The sequence below is a fragment of the Lactuca sativa genome, chromosome 4 (genome assembly GCF_002870075.4).
Source record: "Lactuca sativa cultivar Salinas chromosome 4, Lsat_Salinas_v11, whole genome shotgun sequence".
Lineage (NCBI taxonomy): Eukaryota > Viridiplantae > Streptophyta > Magnoliopsida > Asterales > Asteraceae > Lactuca > Lactuca sativa.
In genome coordinates, this window is record NC_056626.2 from 385974536 (window position 1) to 385990872 (window position 16337).

Sequence of the window (16337 nt, forward strand, 5' to 3'; positions counted from 1 at the left end):
GGATTCGTACTTGGGCCTCCCACTGACCCGGTGTCTTCGGTAGTACGGGCCCAATACTACCGACCACACCGCATCAGCATTCATCCCAAGTCCTCCTCCCCAAACCCCGGATAGTTAGTACTCTACTTCTGATATGCACTATCTACCCGCATACTAGCAAAGCATCTCATATCGGCAAACTTCCCTAGACTAAGGCATCACAAATCAGGCCACTCTAGTCCTATCATGGATACCTAGTATTCTAGCATGCATAACAATTTATATCATATAACATTGTAAGGTATTTTGGGGATCTTTACCGTTCGGGCGCTGACTGATCGTACACACTGCTTCTTTCTTGCTTACCACAAAACCATTTACAAAAGTTTATGCCTTTATTTAAGAAGTTTTCCTCAAATCCTCGGTTTGAGTTCAGTTACTCCCGAAGGTGCACCCGAATCCCTCAAACCAAGGCTCTGATACCAATTGTAACAACGCAAATTTTCAAACAAATTTTTCATTTTAAAAATAAGGTATTTTCATTCAAGACAAGGCATAAATAGTTTAAATACTCTGTCAAATACAAATAGTCAAAATCCCAAGATCATAAAAGCATTCTTCAGTGTGTATCGATCATGCCGGCGCCTTCCCACGGTCCTCGCTAGTACCTGAAACACATACATAACAACTGTAAGCATAAATGCTTAGTGAGTTCCCCAATATACAACTTACGCACATACGCCTTTCCAGGCCCTGACCTTCCGGTCCATGTGTCTCAGGGGACTTCCGTCCCTGCTGGGTAAACCTTCCGGTCCTACCCACGCCGACCTTCCGGTCCATCACACAACATATCGCCTTCCGGCCCATAATATAATCGCCTTCCGGCCCATGACATACATAACACACATATAACAAATAACTTACCACATATAGCATACATATCACATATCATATCCGACCTTCCGGTCACACAGTCAAACCCTTCCGGGTACAGTATAGTGAGAAGACTCACCTCGTAAATGCTGAAAGCTAGCAAATCCTGAAGTCACTCGTGCACAATCCGACGAGCTACAACCTCCCTATAACATCACATATCTCTCATTAACACTTATATCTTCTAAGTGTGACTATCCTTAAGAAGTCAGACTTAGGTCAACTCTGGTCAACGGTCAACAATCAACTCGACCGGACTCGGCGAGTGCCATGGCGACTCGGCGAGTCTAGACATTCTCCAACTCTCTGAGAGTCCCTATCTACTCGTCGAGTATCCTTCTTGACCCGACGAGTTACTCCTGGAAGAATCGCGGGGCCACCCCGACTCCACTCGCCGAGTCTGAAGAACAGCTCGACGAGTTCCAGTCAATCTCCAAGCTACTCGCCGAGTCTGTTCATCGGACTCGGCGAGTCCATGCCATGCAGTCGATCAAACTGCTTCCTGAGATAAGTTTCGTCCCGAAATACACAAGCATGGGACCTATTGGACCTCTAAAGGTCCTAATACAGGGTTATAGTCGTTGGATAACAAGGTACTAATTCATCTAATCACTAAATGGGTTCCATAAACCCTAAATCCATGCACACATCAACATAACAGAAGGAATCCGAAATATTACCTGAAATATGCACTCTCTGTGTCCCCAAACCGCAGAACTCGAATCCCTTGCTGTTCCTTTAGCCCAAAACTCTTCTCCTCCTTGCACAACAATTTCTTCAAAGCCCTAATATCCTTCAACCTTGCTCTAGATGCCCACAGCCGTTTAGGGTTCTTCTCAGTCGACTAAAGACGGAAAATGACGGCCTATAAGTGCATTATATACGACCCAACCTGAACGGTTAGGGTTTTCGCTAAACAGCGTAGACTCGTCGAGTCCATATCGGACTCGTCGAGTCCAGTTGCGAACCCGCGACCAAGTCTGCGAGCCTACTCAGCGAGTCTTGGCTCCAACTCGCCGAGTCCCCTCTTAACTTACCCCAAAAACATAATTTAACAATACCTGAGATTCCGGGCTGTTACATTTGATATTAAAGAACTCATCCAAGACTCCAAGGTTTTTCTTGACTCTCTCAAAGGTCATGCTGAGTCGAATGCTGCAAAGGTGACTGCATAAATTTATTCCCTTTCTCAGTCTTTTCATGGGGAACAAGCCAAGTTCGAGACTCTATGCTCTGATGTTTTTACATATTATAAAACCTTTCTAGAATTTGTTGACTCTTGGTTAGAAAAGCTTAATGTTGATTTCCAGGTGGAAAGGAAACTCCGAGATGATCTTGCTCAACAGACTGCTATTAATGAAGTTCAGAAAGCAGAACTTGCCAAGGCAGAAAGAGAGATTTCCTTATTAAAAACCGAACGAGCTGTTTTTCGCAGTTGTGTTGGAGATGTTCTTTCTCAGTTGCATAATGTCCTTCAGGCTCATGATCCCATTCTTATGCTTACAATTAGAAATCATTCGACCTCCAAACTCCTTCCCTCAATCAAACTCTTAAGAGAAATGAAGGGTGTTTCGGAGAGAATTGTTCCTCCCCAACAAGGGGGAGAAGATAAGCCACAACCTCCTCCTATTAAACTGAAGGTCATCATCAAAAGCGAACCGAAGAATAATGTAGCTTCTGGTTCTGGTGATAAAGAAAAGAAGAAAGGTGTTTCTGCTGATGGCAGTGATGATGAAGAGGAGACTATCACTAATGCCCTCAAACGCAAGAAAAGGGATAACGAGTTAGATGAAACTCTTCGTGTCGCTAAGGAAGCCGAAGACAGAGAAAGAATGAAGAAAGAAAAGGATGATGCACTGTGTTGCAAGAAGACGTTGTTCCCTCCTTGGACTAGGGAAACACTGATGAAAGAAGCTATAGAGTCTCCAAGCACTTACTGGCTAGAGCTTGTATCCTCTTTTGATTGTAAGAATACAAGGGATTCACAGTTCGACATGCCTATTACTCGAAAGGCATTTGTTTTCCACTGTTTTGAGCTGACAGTTGAAGTCCCTTCACCCTATCCTCTGGTCGACTGTGAACTCATTGATTTTTATCTCAAGTTCAATCAGCCTCAGTATCTGACCTGGAGTGCGAAGAAGATTACTACAGTCAAGGTGCTGAAACCATCGCCTGCAGGGAAGTTTGTTAATGTCTCTTTCAAGATAAATCGAGGTTCGAATAACTCGGTTTCTATCATTTCCCTGGCAGACCTTCCCAACCTAAATCCTCATGATTGGATCCTGCTCTTCAGCATTTTGCTCATTAATGTGAAGGAGTATGAACCAATCTTAGACCATCTAAAAAGAGTGTTAGCTTCCTATATCCACGAATTTGCGAAGATGGATCAGGAAGTGGCAAACGTCTTGAGGAAGAAACCAACAATGAAGCCTACTGCAAAGCTAGGAGATGTCAACAAAATGACTCTTAGTCAAATTGATTTTGCTCACCTCACAGTTATGTTTACAAGAGCCAAAGGTGAAAGGTTCTTATTTGCTCTTGTTGACAAGCACTTATTCTCGACCAACTGCTTGGAACATATCATTAATATCATTCATCGGTGCAAGCCGGATTCCGATTTAGATAAGAAGAACTTCACAAACATGCTCCAGTGGTACTTCACTTTCAGGCAAACTCTTTTGGCCATTATACCGAGCATGTTCAAGACAATCAAGAAGTCTGTTGTAGCTCAACAAGAGCCAAAGGTGAAAGGTTTTTATTTGATCTTGTTGACAAGCACTTATTCTCGACCAACTGCTTGGAACATATCATTAATATCATTCATCAGTGCAAGCCGGATTCTGATTTAGATAAGAAGAACTTCACAGACATGCTCCGGTGGTACATCACTTTCAGACAAATTCTTTTATCCATCATACCGAGCATGTTCAAGACAATGAAGAAGTCTGTTGTAGCTCAACCGAAATGAGCTCTCGGCTCCATTGACGCAAAGGGGGAGATTGTTGGGTATTATGTGTTGCATCATGGGCCATTCTTTTGTATATCCGGTTTGGGCCTGTCCATCCGTGATGATTGAGTATGCGGTGCTTGTGCTATGAGAGAGAGTGGTCCTCCGAAGTCAGCACATTCCTTGAGTACGGTTTATTCTTGAGCTTTCAGTGCACCATAGAGCTTATACAGAGATAAGGAGTGAATTTTTCTGTCTCCTTGGACTATCGTCTTAAGAGTAGTCCAATGCCTACCCAAACCATTTAGAAACTGGAGATTTGTCTCATGGTTGCTTCGAACGGTGCCCGCTTTCGACAATTTTTGACACTCAAGTTGAACCTTTTGAAGGAATCTTCCAAACTTTCACCAGCATGAGCTTTGAAGTTGTTGAATTCATTGAGTGTAGTTGTGAGCTTCTTATCTTGAGCTTGTTCTGAACCTTCATACAAGTTCTTGAGAACTTCCCATGTCTCTTTGGATGACTTGCAATTTATGAAGATGTTGAAGTTATGAGGTGCAACTCCACAGGATATCTCATATAATGCAACAGCATCATTTTCCATCTTATCAAGATCATCCTTCGTGGGATGATTCATGGCTGGTTGACCTCTTCCTAGTCTGACTTGAGCATCGTCATTTTGGACTAGGGTAAGAACAGGGACATGAGGTCCTTCTTCTACGGACCTCCATAAATCTCTTCCAAGTCTCCTTAGGTATCTTTCCATTCTTTGAGACCAGTGATGATACTTCTTTGCCACTAGTATTGGAGCTCTATTCAAACCACCAACACTGTTGGAAACATTGAGAGATAATTCTTGTGCCATATTTCCTTGTTTTGAAAAGATTTTTTTTTAACAAATAAGCTTTAGTGGTATAGAAGGCCCTTTAAAATCAAAGATTTTTTTTGTTTTAAAAAGCAACCACTTTGGCTCTGATACCAATTGTTGAGAGAAAAATTTGAGTAACACACTTGAAGAAACGTTAGTATAAGTAATATTGCGGAATAAAGTTTAACTCAAAGAATCATACAGCTTAACAATAATAAGTAAGAGTTAGATTGTTAGGTAGTAAGGTGTGGAAATATAAGGAAATATAAATGACAACAAGGATTATATCAAGTATACACTTAAGTTGATTCTTAATGAGAATTGCACTCAATCCAAGTTAGTGAATGAGATCAAACTTAGTGATGAAGTCAAGAATGACTTGCTCCAAAGAGAGATTGCGATTAGTGAAGTTCAGAAGATATATGAAGATGAGAGAGTAAGAGGTGAGTAAGATGAGATCTGAGATTTAAGATACGTAATTTTCATTCAGAAACAATGCTCTGTTATAGAGTCTCGAAGATTACAGGTTCTATTTGTTCTACCGTGGCCATGCAAGGCACACTGGACAAAAGAAATTATTGTAATAAAATAGATAAAAACTAACACTAAGAAATTATGACGATGGCTGCGGTTGCGATACTTCACTATGAATGAGATTGATTTCGGATCAGGGTCAGTTGCGGTTTGATCAGGTTTAAGAGGGTCACTTTTATGTTCCAACAATCTCAAAACGTCGTATCAAATACTATGACAAAACATATGATAAAATATCATAGTCCCAAAACAATCGCAGGTTGAATGTTGTGGTGTGTGCCATGCGATCACCCCGAGCCCTTCCCCTTGCTACCAGAAGTACCTGAAACAAAAACTGAAACTGTAAGCATGAAGCTTAGTGAGTCTCCCCAAGCTACCACATATCATAAAAATATCATACAACTAGGAGACATGGGCCCCACCCACTCTCATGGAGATTCGGGCCCAGCCCACACTCCGTTGTCTAGGATATTTGGGCCCCGCCCACACTCCGCTATCCAGGAGATTCGAGCCCCGCCCACACTCCACTGTCTAGGAGATTCGTGCCCCGCCCACACTCCACTACTATCAAGCATACAAGTATCACAAAAACAACTAGTATATCTACCAAGTAATCGCCTATCCATACTCAAGTAATACTAAGAGAATCGGGCCTCGCCCACACTAGATTGCTACGAGATTCGGGCCTCGCCCACACTTAGCTACTAACACATAATATAGACGGGTCAGCCTTGGTGCTTTCAACCTGCACCTAATGAAAGGAAACTAACCTCGTATGACTGACTGCGGAAAATCTGGATGAGGAATCCCTACCTGCTGCTCCGTCGACTCTCCAACTATAAATAAATTAATAAATGTAGGTCCTGGGATGATTTGTGATGAATATTAGAAGTCGATGGTTAAAAGTGTATGTTTGGGACTTAAATTGAAAAGATTGAAGGCTTAAGGGCTTATTAGTAATTTAAGGATCTATTATGAAAGAGATTTTTGTAGAGTAGGGGTTGATTGGTAAATTTCAGACTTTAATTGTAAAGAATTCCAGAAGATAGGGTTACAAAAGGTAAGTATGTGTTTTATTTTGAAAAAGATATCATGGGGAGGGACTAGAATGGTTAAATGGGCAAAGTTGGAGCATGGACACGGGACAACTCCCGTCACCCTCCCTTGATCAATGTATATATGCATCTTAAATCACTCAAAACCCTAACCCTAAGGGATATGCCTCCAGCCGCCACCCCTCCTACTCTCTCATCTCCGGTCATAAGAGGTTGTCGCCATGCCATGGAACTACCACCATCGAGACGAGCTGCCGGCAACAACGTGAGTCACCAAGAGTCTGTCGAAGACCGGGGAGAAACCTTCAGTCGCTGTGGTTGCTGCTGTCGTGTCATACGAACATCGCCATTGCGACGCTGGCTGTCGTTACTCTGTCGATGTGTAAGTATTGGGCTGCCGAGAAACCTTCAGTCGATTCTTCTCTTTTTCCCTCTCGTTTCTTTTGTTGGGTTGATGCCATGTATGGCGGCTATGGTCACCGGTGGGCCGTGAACCACCGTTTCAGATTGCTCCGACGATAGCAGCCTCCTAGTCTGCTGTTTAGAGCTTGGTTCTTGGGTGATTTCATGTGGACCGCCACCACCATTGGGAATGGTGGCTGTCGCCGTTGTGCTGTTGATGTTGCTTTTCTAGTGCTCCTGCCGCCACTATGAGCCACCAAGGGAGGGTGGTTGGATCTTTTGAGAAAAAAAGAAATCATGTAGTTCAGGAATCTGTCAGCCAGTAGCTGGGGTGGAGTCTGAGGGACTTCAGCAGTGTGGGATTGTGTCTACGGGACTTCAGCAGTGTGAGGTGAGTTTCCTTCCAGTAGGAACGGTTCTACGACCACAATGTTGGCCCGTTTAGTTAGCAGTAGTTCCGGACTTCAGTCCGATGCAGTAGTTCAGTATGCTTGGTGTCTTAGTGATACAAGCATGGTATGAGTTATGTGTTCCGGATTATGGTCCGATGCAATATGTAGTATACGTGTTCATGTTATATGCTATGATTATGTTATGCTATGTTCAATTAGTTTCAGACCTCGGTCCGATGCAGTAATTAGGGTGCTTGATGTCTCTGTGATTCAAGCATGTTTATGTGTTATATGTTCCGGACTTCAGTCCAATGCAGTATGCAGTATATGTGTTTATACTAGTTGATATGTGTTTATGCTATGCTATGATTAGTCAGTTCCAGACCTCGGTCCGATGCAGGGGACAAGGTCCCAATTAGTCCGGGCTTCGGCCCGATGCAGTTTCCGGACTTCGGTCTGAGGCAGGGGACAAGGTCCCAGTTAGTCCAGGCTTCGACCCAATGCATTTTCCAGACTTCGGTCCGATCCAGGGGGCAAGGCCCCAGTTAGTCCGGGCTTCGGCCCGATGCAGTTTCTGGACTTGGGTCCGATGAAGTGGGCAAGGCCCAGTATGTGTTTATATGTTATTGTATGGTATGTGGTAGTTTGGGGGAGCTCACTAAGCTTCGTGCTTACAGTTTCAGTTTTGGTTTCAGGTACTCAGTTTTCAAAAGAGGAGCTCGGGAAGATTGCAGTGCACACACCATTTGTTCAGCCTGGAATGCTTATACTCTGATATGCTTGATAGTTGTTACGATATTTTGAGATACATAGTTTATGGTTCTTATATGACATTGATGAATGTGGTTTTATTACTGATTTAAAACAAAATTTTCAGACTGTATTTTTGGGATGTTTCAAAAACGACCATTTTACCCATGGACAAAGTCAACATCCTGCTCAAAGTCAACCTTCTAGGTTGAACAAATCCGCCGAGTCAGCCTTGTGACTCGTCGAGTCCTAGAACTCAGAACAATTTAATCACGACTCGACTCGACGAGTCACCTCATAACTCGTCGAGTTCCCAAGCTACTTTTTCATCACGATTTGTTGAACTGACACGTCGAGTCATCCTCGGACTCGTCGAGTCCTGGCATAATCAGAAAATGGACAAGATCCATCTACTCGCCGAGTTCTATGAACATCATCAGAATTTCTTCATCGAACTCACCGAGTTCCCTTATGAACTTGTCGAGTCCCTTGTAGATCTAACATAGTAAGCTGGTTCCACACTTCTACAGCTCCAAAATACAGATCTAGGTCATTTCCAAGGTCCATTTCTATAAAGTTGGAGACTTGATGGCTTTGTACACCTTAAATGGACCCAAACTCAAGTTATAGCAACCTACTTCCATGAACATGACCATGGCTTAGATGGAAATGGGTTAAAGCATGAGAAGCAACTTATCATACTCAAAACGGTCAAAAAGACCCACAAATCAACATTAAAGGAGTTCTAAGCTATGGGTTATCAAGCTAATGGCTTTTTACCTCAGAAGGCTATCAAGATGAATGCAATCCTGGATCTTGATCCTCTTCCACAAGCTTGATAGCTCCAAGCTCTGCCAACTATCTACTATAACACCAAAACACACTCAAAATCTCATAGGGAATCTCTCAATCGGATTAGGGTTTCTGGAGGATAAGGAGGCTGGTATGGGAGGCCCAAAGGGAGTTTAAGTGGTTTAAATAGGGTACAAAACCCCGAGAATAAGGTTTCCTCCTGGCATACCTACTCGTTGAGTCCATGCTTGGACTTGTCAAGTAGATCCTTTAAACCCCACGTCCATTCTGGCATCTACTCGATGAGTTAGGGCTACCAACTCGTCGAGTAGCTCAAAAATAAATACTTTAATAATTTAATTGCGTACCAGGAATGGGGTGTTACATATTATGTGTTTAAGACTTTTAGGATATGACCATCTTCAAGTGTTCTAACTTGAAGAACATCGACATCACTTCATTATCCAACCAAGAACACACATTGGAGGTGAGTTCATACCCCTATATTTTGCACGATTTTCTATGTTTTAGGGGGAATATAAGTTAAATACAAGAAAAGTTATGTTAAAAATACAATATGATTACACATATTTTTACTACCGTTTGTGCAAAAATACTAAAATACATGAAATACATTTATTTCAAAATTCGTGAGCATATACATGCAAAGTTTTGTTAAAATTACAAAGCCATGAAAAACGAGTACAAATACACTATGTTCACTAAAATAAACTATAATGAGTATAGTTTATAAGACTTTAACACTTTTCTGTAACAAGTTTAGCAAAAAGGGTATAATTATATAAACATACATATATAATTATTTCAATTCATTTTATTATCACGATAAATTGATAATATCATACAAAGGATTCATTATTTCAACAAAACATTTATATAAACTATAATAGGTATAGTTTATGGAATATTCACACTATTTTACCCTTTTGGGGACAAAGAAATAATTTTTTAAAGCATAATTATTTTTACACTAGGAAAACACTATAAAAGGATGATACACACATTTACAAGAAATGAAGGTTTCATTACACCACACGTAAACCTTCAATACAGCTTTGTGAGACATTCCTTCACCATAGTTACCAAAGTACATACTAAAGTTCATGTATTATAACCAAAATCTCCCGTAAGAGAGTGTAACACTTGTGTATAGATCGATACAGGACTGACAATCTCGCACCTAAACTGTTAGCTACGGTTGGACCTGCTGGTCTGCGGTGACAAATGTCGTACTATTCTGACGTCTGAAGAACGTCGCACAGGCCATCTAGGTCATTAGTATGGTTATAATAACTCATAAAGGGTATTAACAATACGGTTGGCTTACAAATACACAAATACCTTCAAATGGTTTTATTTACATAAAACTACATTATACTATTTTCCAGTACAATACAATTTACATTTATGGAAACATGCATTCAAATGGTTTTATAAAGATATAAAACTACATTATACTACTTCAGAGTACAGTAATACTTATACATTTTCAGTTTAGGGTTCCTAAGACGACAATGCACTTTAAAATAAAATATTGGATTTTCTGGAAGAAACACGCTATCATTTTCAAGGAATAATGTCATGTTTTTTTTCATACAAAATGCTTATGAACACACCAAATTAAATATTAACATTTTTCTTCAAAACACTTGTATTCTTAGGAAATCATTAGACAGGTAACCACATAGGTTTTGTGAAGACGGAGCATAGCAGTGTTATGTCTTATATTTTTCTCGTACGTTTTTGGAGTCAAACAATGAATCGAACTCAATATAAATATTAAATTATTAATATGATGTTTGTAATTCTTTGATCTCTATAATTCAATTATTATGATACTTTATTTGACATCATCTACACCCGGACTTTTCCGCCATTTTGGTTCAGGAGTGTGACAACCGCTCACCGCTATCTCCCACTCTCCCTCTAGTCGTCCAAACTCCACACCTCCAGGTACAGCATCAAATGCGACAACAGCTAAGTGATCAACAGGTTTATAATTATAAATTGTAATCTTGTAATTTGTATGAATTATGATTGTATTATTCAGTTATTTGTATAATTTGATTTGATTAAGGTGTAATTAAATGGCCCACACATCTCTAAATTGTGAAATCAATAAGATTTATTGACTTAGTGTCTTGAACTCTTGATTAGTTGATTAACATTTGTTTAATATCAATTCAATTTTCTGAATTTATTGACACTTGAAATTTGAGAACATTCTTGATTTTATGATTTCTCTATTTGATAACAAAATATTGATGATGGTTATTAGTTTGATACTTTTGTAACATTTAGTTTCATAATTCAATTTCAGAATCAAGAATCAAAAATGTCTTTGCATAAGTTTTATAAAAAGAAAGAAGATAGCGAACAACTACATAAGTATACGAAGGTGGATTTAAATTCACTACCCATTGATCCGTTTGAACGACCAAGTATAGAATTTTATCATGTAAACCAAAGAGATGAAATTAGAAGAGCATACTTGCAAAAAGGACCTTTCCAACCTTTAAATCATAAATTCCCACCACATGATTTTGGAGGTAAACTTCGAAGATTTATTCAATCATAGTTTGATGATAATAAATATTGGTTAGAATATAGTATAAAAGAGGATGTTGCATTTTGTTAATGTTGTGAAATCTAGATTCAAGGATTAGAATAGGAAATCGGGAATAAATAAACATAAAGAAGGAATTCCACACATTATTGTTGTCCAAAAGTGCCAGAGTTTGATGAACCAAAGACAATCCATCACATCTGCCTTTGAGAAACAAAAAACTTAACAAGAAAAAGAATATTGTACTCGCTTGAATGCTTCAATTGATTGTGTTGGGTTCCTACTCCGACAAGGATTAGCATTTTGTGGTCATAACGAAAAAGAAGACTCGGATAATAAAGGTAACTTTCTTGAACTATTACAGTGGGTAGACGATCAATGTGATGTTGTGGATCGTGTTGTGCAAGTATATTCACATGTAATTTTAAATGTTATTAAGGGAGATCTTCGAAATGATTTATTTACAATTTTAGTAGATGAGTCACATGATGTGTCATGTAAAGAACAAATGGAATTGGTTTTGCAGTTTGTAAATAGAAAAGGTGAAGTTGAAGAAACGTTTATTGGCCTTATAAATGTTAATGACATTTCAACTTTCTCACTAAAGGCTACCATTAATGATATGCTTTCAAAACGGCATTTGAGTCCTAGTATGATTAGAGAACAAGGGTATGATGGTGCTAGTAATATCAGCAGTGCATTCAATGAATTGAAGACTTTGATTATGAATGAAACAAAATATGCACATTGTGCTCATTATTTTGCTCACCAATTACAGTTAGCCCTAGTGTTTATTGCAAAGAATCACATGACTGTTAATGATTTTTTTGGATGTGGTCTCCTAGTTGTTAAATATTATTTGATCTTCTTACAAACGACAAGTTAAGAAAAAAGCAAGCAGATAAACTTATGGCAGCATTGGTAGGAGGTATGCTTTATGTGGTTTATTTTCATTTGTTTATGCTAATTATTCCACTAATTCATTTCATATGTGGTTTAATTTAGGTGAGCTTGAGAGTGGTACCAGTTTGAATCAAGAAGTCGGTATTAAACGACCGTCTGATACTCGATAGGGTTCTTATTTTGCATCTTTATTAAATATTCAGCCATATATACTTCCATTAGTGATGTATTTGAAGACCATGGTAAATTTGATAGTGATCGTGATCGTGATCATAGAGCTGAAGGGATTCGTATGTTAAAGTGCTTAAAATCGCTTGATTTTGTGTTTTGTCTACATTTGATGGTTGATATCTTAGGAGTGACGGATCATTTGAATACAATACTACAAAGAAAAGACCAAGATATTGTAGATGCCATGAATCAAGTAAGTAGCTCAAAAAAAAGCACTCCAATAAATTAGGGATGTAGAATGGGAACCACTTTTAGAGAAAGTTACTTGGTTTTGTGCTAAAAAAACAAGTTAAAGTTGTTGATTTGGAAGATGAATATTTTAATGGATATATTCATCGAAGAGGTTCATAGGTTAGTAATGTTTCTTGTTACCAACTACCACATTGATTTATAAATTTATTGCGTTTTATCATTAGTTATATATATATATATATATATATATATATATATATATATATATATATATATATATATATATTCATCGAAGAGGTTCATAGGTTAGTAATGTTTCTTGTTACCAACTACCACATTGATTTATAAATTTATTGTGTTTTATCATTAGTTATATATATATATATATATATATATATATATATATATATATATATATATATATATATATAGGTTAACAACGTGCACCACTATCAAGTTGATGTATTTAAGGAGATGATTGATATGTAATTCCAAGAGCTAAAACATCACTTTAATGAAGTAAACATTAATTTACTTCTTGGTATTGCTTGTTTGGGCCCAAGTGAATTTTTCAAAGCCTTTGATTTAGATAAGATAATGAAAATGGCTACATTTATCCGAAAGAGTTTCCAACAGAATATCATCGTCGACTTGTTGAAGTGAAACTTGGAAATTACATAAAAGATGTGCGAGAAGATGAACGATTTAATGATTTGAAGAACATTGGAGACTTTGCCAAAAAGTCGGTCGAAGTAAAGAATCATATAATATCTCCTAAGATTTATCTTCTTGTGAAACTTACATTAATCTTACCCGTAGCAATAGCAAGTGTGGAACGCGTATTTTCAGCAATGAAGTTGATAAAGACTGATATACGCAACAAAATGAGTGATCAATTTTTGAGTGATAGTTTAGTGTCGTATTTGAAAAAAAAAATATTTTAAAAGGTATCAGTAACGATACAATTGTGAAAATGTTTCAAGATATAAGACCTCGTAGGATTCAATTGTAAAAACTTTATTATAATTATTGAAGTGATGTTTCAATATTTTAGTCATAGAACCCGACCCGCCACCACTATTATTTTACACTTTCATTTTTTTTTATTTAGATAAGAAATCACGTGGTTTTTGGTTCTAAAATTGCCACTGTAATTGTAGTATCTTTTGATAAAATGAACCAATCATCACCTTATAGTTACTAACTTGGTTAAAAAAATTAGTTTATCAATTTTTACAAAACAATAGAGTTGAACAAATTTACTTATTTTTTAATATTTTTAGTATAAAAATAAAGGGTTTCACAACTTAAACAACTGTTACTTTCTTGTTTGTTTATAAAATTTAAGGTGCAATAGAATGATCGATATAAGTTTCATTTTATTTTATTTTTATTTAGTTTTTTTTTTTTTTTGAACGGTAGAATGTTGTTGGCGAGCAAAAACTAGATAACAGAACCATAACAAACAAAAAAAAAAAAATACAAAATATATGACTGTAAAATTAACCTTACATTCATTGTTATTATAATGCCAAAAATAAGATTACATAATACGTGTCAATTTTTTAGAATTTCTTTTTGACACATGATATTTTTCTATGATTTTTATTATTTCTTTCTTTTTTGGTAACAAATCAAATGTAATTCAAATTTTGAAAATACAAAATCATATCCTAATAAGATTATTATGTTTATTTTGTTTAATAAATTAATTTATAATTACTTACAATTGATAATATCTTGTTTTTTTTATATTTTATATTTTTTTATCTATATAAAAATTTTAAATATACCGACCGTGGTTTCCACGGGTTATAACCTACCAATAATATCAATTTACACGGTTTTCATCTATTTGACCGGTCCAAAAGCCATACAATTTCGATAATTCCGAATATGCATACAATTGTACTAGATAATAGGAGTCCCAGCTTTGAACATTTGCTTTACAAGGTCTAATTTTTTTTTTCTATATATATTTATTTAAAAATAAAATTTACAATAACGATAAGGATGCGTTTTTCTGACTCGTCTTGGACCTTTGAGGATATTTAACTTCTCCGGACCAACTTTGGCTTTCCTCTATGTGAATCATGTCAATCTGCATAAACAAGAGCTTTAGCCGATTTAAATGGATGTAAAGATTGGACTTTGTGGACCTATCGACCAAAGTTTGGAAACCATGACCATAAAAAATATGATTAACTAATATTAATCGTGTCCAACAAGTTAATGCTATCCATTTATTATGAATTTCTAAAGACTTGCAGGAAACATCTTAGTCAACTTAAATTGGACTTCTTACCCTTTTTTAGGTGACTTTAGGAGTGTTTTGGTAGTAATGGCCACAGGAATTTGGAAACTTTTGGTCGTAGTGGTTAACTTTAGATGCTATAACTCTAAATTATAATAAATGGGAAAGAAATTGAGACGTCTGATTTAATACAATAAAGCAAAGGTGTGGCCATTGCTCACGTCTCTTCTCATAGGGCTTGCATGTGTAAGTAGGTTTGTATGAATATGGTTTTGAAGAGTAGACGGTCGTAGAACATCAATGAATGGTATATGGACTTATGAGTTTAATAAGAAAACTAAATTCAAATGGCTTTCGGCCGAGCTGTATAAAGAGTAGATGGATTTGTGTGCTTAAGCCGAAAATTTAGGATTTAAGTTCCATTGTGTGCACGTTCTAAAAAATAAAATTAAAAATAAAAATTTATTTAATAAGTTTATATTTTTAATTAAATTAAAAAATAGCCATACATGGTTTACATCTAAAATATGTTTTAACCAAAACTATATTTCGTTGAACACAATATCCCGCTTGAGGGGTACATTCGTATCGTATTTTAATATTGGCCTTCAGGCTCATTTAAAATAATTAGTTTGCAAACAAACATCAAAACACAATGTTTTAAAAATCGGTTCGAGCCTATTGGTTTAATTGGAGACGAAAACAGTTCAATAACAACCAGTTTCATGTCAATTTTAGACCGGACCGAACCGGACGATTTTTCAAAAACCGTGTTTAACCGCTATGATAAAACTAATAAAAAAACGTTTGAATTGGTTATTAGACTTGGATAATTGGATTTGAGTTTGCGCCATAAAAACAACCCATTTTAAATGCAAATTGAACAACTCATCAACCAAGTTATCCAGAACGTACACAACTAGAAGGATGGCAACGCATACCACTACCAGACACGACTTCGACTCATGCATGACAACTCGAAGGATGACAACACATACCACTACTGGAATTCACTTTGCCCATTAAAAACAACCCATCTGATCACTAAGTTTTTTTTGTTCACGTTTAACTTTTTTTTTTTTTTTTATACATTTATTCCTTATAACCAATTACTCCAGATTAATCTGGAAAACTTACTTAATATGGTAACATATTTTTCAGTTTCAACATACTTAGTCCTTAAGCTTTTTGTATACATTAGTCTTTTGACCAGTTTTTTTTTTAGATTTTGCTCATAACATCTAACATGGGACAGTCTAATCAGGTGTTCTCATGTGTAACTTATCATTTAGTTATATCTATAACATAACTCACAAATCGGTCAAATAATGATCGTACATTAGTTTTCTCCAAGCAGAAGATGTCTTCAACTTTAGTTTTATCAATCTCCATAGCAGACAACAAACTTTTTTGTGATTGTCTCCTCCTAACTTGAATTTGCGCTTCCAAGATAAAAGAAAACCCTAGCAACAAATTTAATCTATCTTCATAGCAGACAACGAGATTCGTTGCGATTGC

General features: G+C 37.1%; 1 long non-coding RNA gene across 1 annotated transcript; it reads right to left on the minus strand.

Annotated features, from left to right (window-relative positions):
- Positions 1 to 560: 560 nt before the first annotated feature.
- Positions 561 to 1708, minus strand: LOC128133952 (uncharacterized). The gene is made up of 3 exons (XR_008232272.1): positions 1593 to 1708; positions 992 to 1058; positions 561 to 647 (listed from the first exon to the last, which is right to left on the minus strand). It is a non-coding gene; the product is annotated as an uncharacterized LOC128133952 (long non-coding RNA).
- Between the last annotated feature and the right edge of the window lie 14629 nt (positions 1709 to 16337).